Raw genomic sequence first — 13303 nt, forward strand, 5'->3', positions numbered from 1 at the left:
ATCCCCAAGAGTTCTCACATCCAGCACTTGCTCATACTCCACCAGTGAGACAGAGGCTGGAACAAGGAATGTGGGCATGGCTGGGGAGCCTGCAGCCCAGCTCATAATCTAATAGGAGCTGTGTCATCTGCTCAAGGTCACTCAGCCAACCAATAGCCATCTTAGATTTTTAGGCATGCTGAAAATGATGTTTTAAGAAGGAAGAGAACAGTTTCAATAGTATACTGGCGTAGGATGCTGTCAGTGCAGAAGGCAGGCAGGAAATGCCTGCTCATTAGTATGCCTCTGCATGGCTGCATCTTTCAAGCTTGATTAATACTTAATGTGATTGTCTTTAAAATCTGTCACTATTTGGCAGTGATCAGATGAGTGCCAGTGACAGAAGCACAAATATTTGTATTAGGGCTATGTCATCTGTTAGGGTTATATGATTAATAAGTTTTGCCTGGTCACCCACAGAGATTTTGTTTTCCAATTTATCCAGAAGTAGTATTAACCAAAAATGCTGAATGTAGTGTGGAAAAAAAAGGGGGAGGAAGGGCAGGTTGTTCGTAGCTTTGGGGTTTTTCCTTTAATTATTGAAAGGGTAGTCCGTTGCTTAAAGGAACTGGCTGACAAATTTAAAAGTCCTCAAAATCCTGCTGGAACCGGAGCAGATGCTCTTGAAACCTGAATTCCATCAAGTCTGAAGAGAGGAGAATGTGCCAAACAAACGCTTTAAAATTAAAAAGGGGGAAGGGTGGGCATAGAGAGAGACAGAGATTTTGCTGGAGGGAGAAAATAATAGACTTTTTTTTTAATTTCAGAGGAAATGCACACAAAATACCAGATGCTATAACTTTAACAATTCAAATACAGCCACACTAAATATTTCCAAGCAAGAAAAAACACTCTGAAAGGAAACAGAGAGAGGAGTAGCCAGGCTACAGCCACACTGTGAACAGCTGTGTAATGATTACCAAACCCTAAATGCTCAGACTCGGCCTTTAGCTCCTCAGTGGTCTCTAGGTGGTTACATGGGACACTATGTTCTAGTATTTCTGATTTCAGGTGGGAAGAAAGGCCTGCAAGTATCTTTCCAGGGTCCTATGTGATCAAGCTAACTATTCAGGATTGTTGTGTCCTGGAGGGTGAGGGGGAAGTGGGGAGGGATTGTGGTACCAGAATATGGGTTTGAGTAGCTCAGCCCTGCCTTTGAATCCTAGCTCTGTAACTTACTAACTATGTAATCTTGGACAAGTTATTTAATATGTCTAGATTTCAGTTTTCTCATCTGCAAAACAAAGGCAATACTTACCTTGGGGGTTGTTTTGAGGGGTAAATAATCTGTAAAGTGAAAAACAGTAGCAGTTATTCCTGGAGACCCATACCTTCCAAATCTCTTATTTCCTACCTCCTCCCCTTCCTTTCTCTTCTTCTCCCTGCCTCCCACATTCTCCTGAAGAATTAATTTCCAGCCACCCTAACAATATCTGCCGATCAGGTCCTGCCTGCTCCACATCTCCACAACTTCATCTTTCAAGAAGTATTAGTACAAAGACATTGATCCAAACAGAGGAAAACAGCAGTCCCTACAGGATACCATACTAACAGAAGGTGTCCAGCTCAATTGTCAGTATGTTAATACCATCATCATCATTAATTAGGTGTCTGCTGTGTGCTAGTTTTATGACAGATGACTAGCCAACCATGTCCTGTAAGATAAGACCCAATAAATTGCTGGCAAGGCCAAATTACTCTGTGCCAGAAGCCAAATACTATACAGGGTAGTGAGTGAAGAAAGGAGAAACTGACAGAGAAGAGAGGTTTGTGGTCAATGGCCAACTCTGAAAGCTGACAATTGCATGAAAGGAAGTCAACCAGGGGTAAGGGGGCATGTCTGCAGCCTTGAGATAGCCAGTGACAGGCCCAAAAAGAAATCATACCGACAATCAAGGCCTCATTAATCCTATCCTCTAACAAATCGTGGGGTTGAACATATTCTATGAGTCCTGCTCATAGTGCTGGAGATTCAAAGATGAGCAAGTCAGACCCAGTCAGTTCTGGTCTTCAAGGTGCAAATTAGCAGGAGAGAACCAGAGGAAACAGACCTTGTCAGCAGAATGCTGAAAGTTTGCCCATAGGCACTTACCCAGCCTAGAGAGGAAGAGTGACCACTGCTTCCAGGAGCACACCTGAACTGAGCCTAGAAGTATAAGTAGGAGTTGAAGGACAATGATCAGCTAATTGACTAAAAATTTATGTTTCCATGTAACTTTCCAAAAAAGCACATAGATGAAAAGAAGAGCACTGGCTGATTGAACCAGTGAATAAATTGAGGGAGGATTAAAACCCAGAAAACAGGCGAAGTGGGGTGGCTCATGCCTGTAATCTCAAGCACTTTGGGAGGCTGAGGCGAGAAAATCCCATAAGCCCAAGAGTTCAAGACCAGCCTAGGTAAAATATTGAGACTAGTTTTTTTTTTGTTTTTTTTTTTAATTAGTTGGGTGTGGTGGCTCACACCTGTGGTCCCAGCTACTCAGGAGGCTGAGGTGGGAGGATTGCTTGAGCCCACGAGTTCAAGGCTGCAGTGAGCCATAATTGTACCACTGCACTCCAGCCTGGGTGGCAGAGCAAGACTCTGTCTCAAAAAAAAAAAAAAAAAAGTAAAGAATATAAAAAGGTAGCCAGGTGCTGTGGCTCACGCCTGTAATCCCAGCACTTTGGGAGGCCAAGGCAGGTGGATCATGAGGTCAGGAGTTCAAGACCAGTCTGACCCGTCTCTACTAAAAATACAAAAATTAGTTGGGTGTGGTGACGTGCGCCTGTAATCCCAGCTACTCAGGATGCTGAGGCAGGAGAATTGCTTGAACAGGGGAGGTGGAGTTTACAGTGAGCTGAGACTGCGCCACTGAACTCCAGCCTGGGAGAGAGAACAAGACTCCATCTCCAAAAAAAAAAAAGTATACAAAAAGGTGTGTGTAGCATGTCTCGACCTCTAAATAATTAATTTGGAATTACACTAAGTTTAAAAGCCAAAATCTTGGCATCTGATTTGTAGCTTATCAGCCAAATCACTGAGAAACAGGAAATAAAACTTTTAAAACTTCTTGAACCCTCTGATCCCTATCTGTAAAATAGGATGTCAACAGATCACCCACTAAAACACTTTCATCGTTAATTAATGCAGAAATCCCTTCTACATGTGAACACATGCTATTTTGAAACTTCTAAATCTAATTTAAGCCTTTATCTAAGTATCAATTAACAGAGCTTTATTACCCCAATGAGAGAGAAAGTGAGTCACAAGAGTAGTGTAGTCTATCCACACTGGTACTGCTGAAGCCCAGAGTAATTATCAAATCATCTACCCATCCATCTATACTCCCAGTGAACCTCCAGGGTCTGCCCTGGACCTTCTTCTCCACTCTATACTCTTCCTGATGACCTCACCCCTCCCATAAAAGTGCTGAGAGCTTCTATATCTCTACCTGTAGCTTTGACCTTCTGTATAAGCTCCCTCCCATTCATCCAACTGCCTCCTGAACATTTATTCATTGGATGTCCCATCTAAATGTCCAAGCTGTAACCATTATTTTCTCTTGGCAAGCCTGACATTTTTCTAGGTTTCTTAGTCTGGGGAATGGGAGCACCATCTCCTTGACTCCCCCAGCCAGACCTGAGTATCATTCCCTCCTCCCATTTCTCACCAATCAATCACCCAGGCCAATAGACTTCATCTCCTAACTAGCTGTTAAACCTCCCACACCTCTCTGTCCCATTGACCTTTTCTAAAATAGTCCTCCTCCCTTCTAATCCACTCTGTAGCCAGAGTAATCTAAAAATCTAAATCATATCATGTCACTCTTGCTTAAAACCCTTCATGGTTTTCCATTGTCTATAGTTTAAAGTTCAAAACCTTAATGTGGCTTATAGGGCCCATCAGGACTTGACCCTGTCTACATATCCAGTTTCATCTCTCACCTCTTCTCTGCTCTGTGTCCCAGCTGTGCTGAATTCTTTTTCTGTTAATGCACTGTACCCTCTCTTACTACTGGGCCCTCATAAATACAGTTCTTTTGCTTGCAATACTCCCCCTTCTTCACTTGACTGGCTCCTGCTTTTTTTTTTTTTTTTCAAGCCATCTTCTAAAAACTCTTCTCTGATCCACTGAATAAAGCTTGTTTGCCCTGCAATGTGTTCCCAATTCTATTTCTATTAGTCAGCATAGTATGGGCTGTGCTCCAGCAACAATAAACCCCCAAATATTAGCAACTTAACACGATTACATTTTATTTATTAGCAATTAAATTGGAAATAATTTCAAACATACAGAAAGTTGTAAAAATGGTACAGGGAATACCCATATATCTTTGCCCAGGTTTGCCTATTGTTAACATTTTACCCCTTTCCTACAGTATTTAAAGGTAAACTATATAAATTATGATCATTTGCCCCTAAATGCTTCAGTGTATGTTTCCTAAGACTAGAGAGGTCTTTTACATAGCAGTAGTACAATTTTTATCTTCACAGGCTAATTTTGATGCAATACTTTAAAAAAATCTAACGTGACATCCATATTCCAATTTCGTCATCTGATCTAATTATGTCATTTGTAACATTTTCTCCCTTCCAGTACAGGATCCAGTCTGGGGACAGATATTGCAGTTACTTGTCAAGTCTCTTTAGCTGCCTTTAATCTAGAGCATTGCCACAATCTTGCTTTACCTTTTATGACATTGACATTTAAAGCTTATCCTCACTCTTATTACAGTCTGAGGCAGAGTGGACAGCATTCCTTGATCATATATCTTTGCTGTCATTAATGTGTCCTGACTACATTCCAGGCAGTATACTAGGTGCTGAGGAGATAGCAGTGCCACAATAGAGCTGAAAATCTACCAATGTGACAATTAGTTAGATACACATTTGCAATAGGATGTGATACATTTCACAATAGAGGAAGTGTAGGAAGCATGGTAGAGACTGTTGCCACTCACTGTTCTATCTGCTTTCCCTCATTTCTCGGCCCCTTTGAATCTAGATATGGTCATGTGATTAATTTTCACCAATGGCATGTGAGTGGAAGTGATGCGTCACTTTCATCCAGGGTATACCTTCTCCATGCTCACTCTTACGTCACCTTGATGACTTTGGAGACCACACATTCCAGAGAGCATGGACACAACATCCAGAAGAGCTATCCAACTGTACTGTCAATTGTTGAATGAATAAAGTTTGCTCAGTTTACATATCACGTCAATGTCACACACCCTCAAGCATCCTAATAACATTAGTCTAATCCTAGAATGTTGAGAATGAAGTCTACATACTGTGTATGGTCAGAGTTTTCCCTAATCTCCCAGGTTCCAATCGATGCTAGAAACAAGATGCAAGCCTTAAATAAAGCCAAGAAGTAGTTCATAACTATCCAGTTGTGGTTTGAAAATTATCTCTGGAATAGCTAGAAATTCTGAGATGCCCACCCAGTACTGGGTAAGATATGTGAATCTGGAGCATTTCCGTTGAAGGAAAGATTCCATTTAAGTCATATAAATACTGGTCTGATCTCTAAGCAGTCTCTCTGGAGCCTTTAACATTTTATTGAAGAAGATTACCTGTCCCTCCTGTAAGACCTTGCATGGGACTACTGCATATGTGGAGGTTATTAAGACTAATATGTAAAACCTTAAAAACCTACAGCTCACAGCCATAGAGATTCACCCAACATCACAAAACTGGCAAGTGACAATGCCAACATTGGAGCTGATAATTTGGATTTATTTGCTCATGTTGTTCTTCCCTAGTAATCTGGTCAGGTCCCAGCTCTACTGAGCTGTCCCTGCCTCTGTTGAGCTATGCTGTCTCACCACGCAAATTCTCCTTTCAGTCAACATCCTAGGCTTAGGCTTAGAAATCTCTTACTGTATTTGTGATTGGCCATTTCCATGTCTGTTTCTCACATATATCTCTCAGAGAGGGGTGTCTGTTGTCTTCACCTTCATCTTCCCCAAGCTGGCATGTTAATTTTTCCAGAGTGGTTACAGATCTGATGGGATAAGTTCCAAGGCTCTTGCATCATTCTGTACTTTCCTATCAGAAACCTCAGCTTTGAACTGCCCCTGAAATTGGAGCTGGGACATCTAAGTGGTTGTGATATGGCAGGCAAAGGCTAAGGAAATGTATGCATCATTCCGTCTTCAGTAATAGTGGCTTTCATCGTATTTCTTCCCTTTAACACAGCACAGTTAGCTCTTTTGTAAAGGCTAACCTTGAACATCTCTTACTAATTAAGCCCATTTCTTCCCTGGCAGTCTCTTTGTACTGCAAATGGGATTCAGTGCTGGCTGCTGTGTGATTTGCAGCCACATGAGTTACAAAGGTGCAGGGTGCCCAGAGAGCACTGTAAGAGGGTAGGAGAGGGGGAGAAAGGAATGATAAATGATGTATTTGTTCTAAGTAAAAATTATATATCCCCTCTTGGACTTTCTTACTATATAGTGAAGTATTTTATTACCAACCCCTGAAAAGAGCCAGAAATGAGTATTAGACACGTAGAAAAGCTCCTCTAAAGAATAAGTTTACTTGGCAAATGATGTGAAACAGTGCCTTTTTTTCAGCCTTGTAGTTTCTTAATGGCCAAAATGCATATGAATTATTTTTATCCTGGGTACTACTTTAAGTACTTAATGCATATTAATTCTTTACATTTGTATATCAACCTTATTAAGTAGATGCCATTATTATGCCTACTTTACAGATAGGGAAACTGAGATACAGGGAGATTGAGTATAGCTGCATCTTATAACACTAAATGTAGAGCTAGGATCTGAACTCAGCAGTTTGACTTCAGAGTCAATGTGCTCACTCACTACATCAACTCCTCCCACAGAAAAAAGGAAAATGTCTCTAAATTTTCTTACTTACTGTTTTACTTTGAACAAAGTGCTTACAATCAGTCTTCATTTCCTCGCCTAGACAATGAAGCTAATAATATCTACCTTGCAGGTTAGACCGAAGGATGAGTGGCAATGTCTGTAATGTGCCTACTAAGGAATATATAGCATGCACTCCATAACACTAATTATTATCTTTGTCATTCTTTATATATCAAGAGGGGCTCCACAACAACTTCATATAGAAGCAAAACCATCATGCAAAAATTTTCTTATTTAAACCCTAGCCCGGAGACATCAAGTAAATATTAATATTTACAATTTTCAGTAATTCTAACCCTAAATAGACAAACGTCATGGGTTAAAGTACTTAGGATAAATTTCCTGAAATCTTCACCTCTCTCTCACTGCAGGTCATTGGATTTTAGTTAGTTCCCTGAACAAATTTCATCCTGAGGGGCCCTTGCATATCCAAGTCAACTCCAGGCCCTTTGGGCTCATTCAGTGTTGGTTCAGCGCCTGCCCAGAGTATACCTATTTGCAGAGTTCAGCCTAGAACCCCCAGCCTCCTAAGAGCTCTCCCAATTGGGTGTGGCCTTTGTCAAACCTCCTGGAGAAGTTCCAGATTGAAAGAGCTCCCCTGGGAAGAAGAGGAAGAACAGAGGGTAAGGAAAGAAAAAAAACCATAAATTCCCAAGGTCCTCAGAATTTCCCTGACCAAGGTTACTATAAGCAGGGGGGTAGTCAAGGTCAAAAGTGCCTTCCAGCCCCCATTCAAACTTCTTTTATTGAAGAAAGAGCCATAAATCACACAGCTTCCTGCCAGGGCCTTGTGACCATAACATGCTTCTAGCCCAAGAATGGAAGCCCAAATGAAACGCAGGTGGAGAGAAGGAAGATTAAAAGAAAGTGTACGCCCCTTGGAAGCCTAGCCACATGTAGTCAATCATCACTGGAGAATAATCGAAGAGGGTCAGACAAGGCTGGCTGTCTTGCCTGGGTCCATGGAGGCAAAGAAGGAGCCTCAGAAGCTTCCAAGGGCCACACTCTTTCAACATGTATATCAATAAGGGACACCAAAGCTGGAGCTTTGAGAATGAATTTGAAAGGGGTAATCTTGATGTGTAATTTTATCAGAAGAGGATGAAAACTGTCACTAGAAAAAAGAAGATTGCTTATGAAAGGGCACCAGCCTTTCTCGTCTACCCAGAAAGGTGAAAGGAAATGTATCTGCTCAGCTGCTGAACTTTGCTTGAAAAGCAAAGAAAAATCTACTAACTGGGAGAACTAATGGTACCTCTGCTCAGGGTGAGGATTTGTGGTCAAATTAAAACTTCAATTTGAAGAAATTATTGTTAAAATCTCCAGACATGAAATTAATATAATTAGGTATAGCCCCTGAACTTAAATCTCTCAGCAAGCTAACCAGGAGAAAAAAAGCAGCTAGACTGGACCTCATTAAAACTAAGTGAATAAATGCCAGCTTCTGAAAGAATGCCAACAAGAAAAAACAAAAGAAAACAGGATGTGTAAGGTGAGAGGTGCTCTGTCAAGTGACAGAGCACAAAGCACTCTAAATTGGGTGTCAAGAAGCCTGGGTTTATTTCCTGCCGACAAAGGTAATTGTGGTTTCAGACCATAAATTTTAAATCATTATAACTAGGATCAAACATATCTTTATTAATCAAAATAGGAACCATTACAATCAACACATTTTTACCAATGAGAAATAAGTTTGTTTATTCTTATAGCATAAAAATCTGTGCTTTGGGATTCGATGAACTCTTGGAAAGCATTTTCTGCATCCTGCTGGTTGTGGAAGTGTTTTCCCTTCAAAAAGTTGTCGAGATGCTTGAAGAAGTGACAGTCAGTTGGCGAGAGGTCAGGTAAATATGGCAGATGAGACAAAACTTTGTAGCCCAATTCATTCAACTTTTGAAGCGTTGGTTGTGAGATGTGCGGTCAGGTGTTGTGGAGAAGAATTGGGCTGTCTCTGTTGACCAGTACTGGCTGTGGGTGTTGCAGTTTTCGGTGCATCTCATTGCTTTGCTGAGCATTCTTCTCAGATGTAAGGGTTTCGCCAGGATTCAAAAAGCTGTAGTGAATCGGACCGGCAACAGAACACCAAACAGTGACCATGACTGTTTTTTGGTACAAGTTTGGCTTGGGAAGTGCCTTTGGAGTTTCTTCTTGGTCCAGCCACTGAGGTGGTTGTTGCCGGTTGTTATATAAAATCCACTTTTCATTGCACATCATGATTCAATACAGAAATGGTTCATTGTTGTTGCATAGAATAAGAGAAGATGGATTTTTTTCACCTTTCCAATTTGCTTCAAATGCCAAATTACCGTAGAATGGTTGACAGTGAGTTCTTCGGCAACTTCTCATGTGGTTGTAAGAGGATCAGTTTTGATGATTGCTCTCAACTGGTCTTTGTCAACTTCCAATGGCTGGCCACTAGGCTCCTCATTTTCAAGGCTCTCATTTTCTTTGCAAAACTTCTTGAGCCACCACTGCACTGTATGTTTGTTAGCAATTTCTGGGCCAAATGCGTTACTGATGTTGTGAGTTGTTTCTCATCATCTAGGTTTTAAGCCCCACATGTATTAGGCATTTGTCCTAATGCGCTCCCTCCCCTTGCCCCCCACCCCCCAACAGGCCCCAGTGTGTGATATTCCCCTCCCTGTGTCCATGTGTTCTCATCGTTCAAATCCCACTTATGAGTGATAATATGTGGTGTTTGGTTTTCCGTTCCTGTGTTAGTTTGCTGAGAATGATGGTTTCCAGCTTTATCCATGTCCTGCAAAGGACATGAACTCATTCTTTTTTATGGCTGCATAGTATTCCATGGTGTATATTCATAACCACATGTATTTAAGAATGTATACCAATATCAAATGGCAAGTTTCAATAATGCAAAAACCACAATTACTTTTGCACCAGCCTGATACATAACCTTGGACAAATGCCTCAACCCAATGTTTTTCAAACTACAGCGTGATCCAAGGGTCTCAGTATGACTTGTTAAAATACAGATCTCTGGGCAGCACCCCAGAGTTGCAGATTCCACAGGGTGGGGTCTGAAAATGTGCATCTCTAACAAGTTCCCAGGGGAAACTGGTGTACTGGTTCAAGGACCCCACTTTGGGAACAACTGGACCTTTCTGGGCCTCAGTTTCCAAATCAATAAAATGAAAAAAGAAACCAGATAATCTTTAAGCTCTAACTTCTCCTAAAACTCTATGAAATAAACAACCTGGGGAAAGCAAGGACTGGATCACAAAGAATGATGTATTACACAGCATTATGGACAGCTGTGTGTTGCCTGTAATTTTAGGAGGCAACTGTGCAAACACGCTGCCAGGGAGGACTGTCCTCCAGTGATTCCACTAATTTACTGAAGCCCAGAAAGCAGGACAGGGTTGTGAGTGATGCATCTGGGGAGCCAGCAACGGGTGCTTCCTCCCCACCCATTAAAAAAGGAAAAAAGAGAAAACTGCAGGAATCATCAACAATATTATTGGTCAAAAATGATGCTAATTTGATAAGAATCCCAGTCAATTTGTGAGGAAGGGCAGCCACAGGAGACTGAGGAAAGATACTCTTATTTTATGATTCCAGGGAGAGGAGGACCACTTGAAAGGATATACATTATCCTGTCTGAACTTTAAACGCAAAGTCAATTGTTAGTTTCTGTCACCCTTGGCCACTTTCATCTGCTATTAAATGAGCATATTGACTATGATTGTCTGCTTGGTAGGAAAATGAAACTGAAAACAACCATAAAAAAGTACATGTAAACTCCAGAGCCCATCGAATGATCTGAGAGTCCTGTGCTCACTGTTATACTTGTTAGCTTGTGTAAGTAAAGAAAGTAAAAAGTTTTCAGTCTTTTAAATTCCTTGACTATCCAGACCATTACTCCTGCATTTGTTAATAAATATACATCTCTTGTAACCATAATGTGAGTGCAAGAGAGTGTATTCAAGTGATATAGTTAAGTACCTTTGAGCAAATTTAAAGATGTATTTTATTTCTAATTAGTTGAGTTTATACATGTATAATAAACCTATATAATAAGAAAAACTTATTTTTATACAGTATTCATATACTACCTCATCTACAATGTCTCCTTGATCCCTCAAAATCAGTTTCATAGTAAAAAAAAAACTTACTTTTGGGTGAAAATCTTATTTAATATACATGTATATTCAATTACTTCTATGGTTAAAAGTATTACTTTGGAGTGAGGCCAACCTAAGTTCAAAGTTTGGTTCCACCATTTGGTAGCTAAGAGAGGTTAAGTAACTTGCTTAACCTCTCTTAGCTAAGTTACTTAACCCTTTTGAACCTCAGTTTCCTCCCAGGGAAAATAGGGATAAAAAAACTTACCTCATAGGGTTATTATGAGGATTACCTGAATTAATAATGTATAATAAAGCACAGCATTTATAAAATGATGGCCATTATTATAAAACAATGTGACTATTTTTGGTAAAATGTTTAATAAATTATGTATGGACGTGCTAATAAATATTAATTTAATATAATCAGTTTCCAACTTAAAAAAATTAGGTTTCTATTCCCAAGGTTAAACTCACAAATAATGTAGAACTTAACAGATTCTAGGAGGGAAAATGTTGCTAACGGTGGTAACCTAACAAGCAATGCCCATGTCCTAAGAGAAAAAGGAAAATCTTACATATTTGCTAGTTGGTCTTTCCTCTTAGACCTTCAGCCATAAATTATAGCTAATGATTCATGTTTAAAATGGCTTTTTTTTTCTGAATCTCTGACCTTAACTACTAGCTCTTTAGATTCGCTCACCACCACGTACTGCATGAAGTTCTACCGCCTATTTGCTATTTCTGTACACATGCCCTTTTCCAGAAATCACCTGGGCATAAGTTCTGGCACCATTCAGTCACATTTAAAGACAGCTCAAAGCACTGAATTCACCTACTGGATGCAAAGGATGCAAAAATCCCCAGGGCTTTTAGATTCCACACCTAAGTGAGATCATGTGGTATTTTTCTTTCTCTGCCTGGCTAATAAGCTCACTTAGCATAAGGACCTTCAGGTTCACCCATGTTGTCACAAATGGCAGGATTTCCTTCTTTTTATAGCTGAATAATATTTCAATGTATATATACACATATACACACCACATTTTTTTAAGTCCTTTTTTATTGAGAGGGCCAGATGCAATACATCACAATTTGTTTGCCTAATTCAAACCATAAAGAAAATTATCTCTCTTCCATATGACATCAAATTTAGAAAAGGGAGGTTGGGTGTGGAGCAACAGTAACAATTCCTACTTTTAAAAGTCTGAAGGATGTATACTCAGCAATTCTTCAAATTCTGAAGTATTTCTGTTTAAGATAAGCTTTTGCTTTCTTATTTTTCTAAAAGAAGTTATTACATACATCTCAGAGTTTACTCAGAAGAAGGCTATATTGTATATGTAGCATAAAATGTGTCCTCTAAAATGAAAAGTTGATTTCATAAATTTGATTAGTAGAACACTCTGAAGATATGAGAAAGTTTTTGTGATTCTGACATGACAATGTCATTTGTAGCTCAAATAGATTTTCCTAAAGTGAGTTGTATTATATATTGCCAAAGATACATTTCATTTTTTGGATATTCTTTGCATCTTGGGTACAAGTTATTTTTTTTTTTTTATACTTTAAGTTCTAGGGTACATGTGCACAACGTGCAGGTTTGTTACATATATATACTTGTGCCATGTTGGTGTGTTGCATCCATCAACTCGTCAGCACCCATCAACTCGTCATTTACATCAGGTATAACTCCAAAAATGCCATCCCTCCCACTCCCCCCTCCCCATAATAGGCCCTGGTGTGTGATGTTCCCCTACCAGAGTCCAAGTGATCTCATTGTTCAATTCCCACCTATGAGTGAGAACATGCAGTATTTGGTTTTCTGTTCTTACGATAGTTTGCTGAGAATGATGGTTTCCAGCTGCATCCATGTACCTACAAAGGACACGAACTCATCCTTTTTTATGGCTGCATAGTATTCCATGGTGTATATGTGCCACATTTTCTTAATCCAGTCTGTCACTGATGGACATTTGGGTTGATTCCAAGTCTTTGCTATTGTGAATAGTGCCGCAATAAACATACATGTGCATGTGTTTTTATAACAGCATGATTTATAATCCTTTGGGTATATACCCAGTAATGGGATGGCTGGGTCATATGGTATTTCTAGTTCTAGATCCTTGAGGAATCACCATACTGTTTTCCACAATGGTTGAACCAGTTTACAATCCCACCAACAGTGTAAAATTGTTCCTATTTCTCCACATCCTCTCCAGCACCTGTTGTTTCCTGACTTTTTAATGATTGCCATTCTAACTGGTGTGAGATGGTATCTCATTGTGGTTTTGATTTGCATTT

At 39.9% G+C, this 13303-nt stretch overlaps 1 protein-coding gene and 1 pseudogene across 1 annotated transcript in view; both read right to left on the minus strand.

The window, feature by feature from the left end:
* LOC144330299 (uncharacterized) overlaps positions 1-13303 on the minus strand; it is a 523359-nt gene that overhangs the window by 244582 nt on the left and 265474 nt on the right. The gene's annotated exons all lie outside the window — the stretch shown is intronic.
* Positions 8556-11965, minus strand: LOC144329701 (histone-lysine N-methyltransferase SETMAR pseudogene; annotated as a pseudogene).

This window comes from Macaca mulatta, chromosome 7 (genome assembly GCF_049350105.2).
Source record: "Macaca mulatta isolate MMU2019108-1 chromosome 7, T2T-MMU8v2.0, whole genome shotgun sequence".
In the NCBI taxonomy this organism is placed as follows: Eukaryota; Metazoa; Chordata; class Mammalia; order Primates; family Cercopithecidae; genus Macaca; species Macaca mulatta.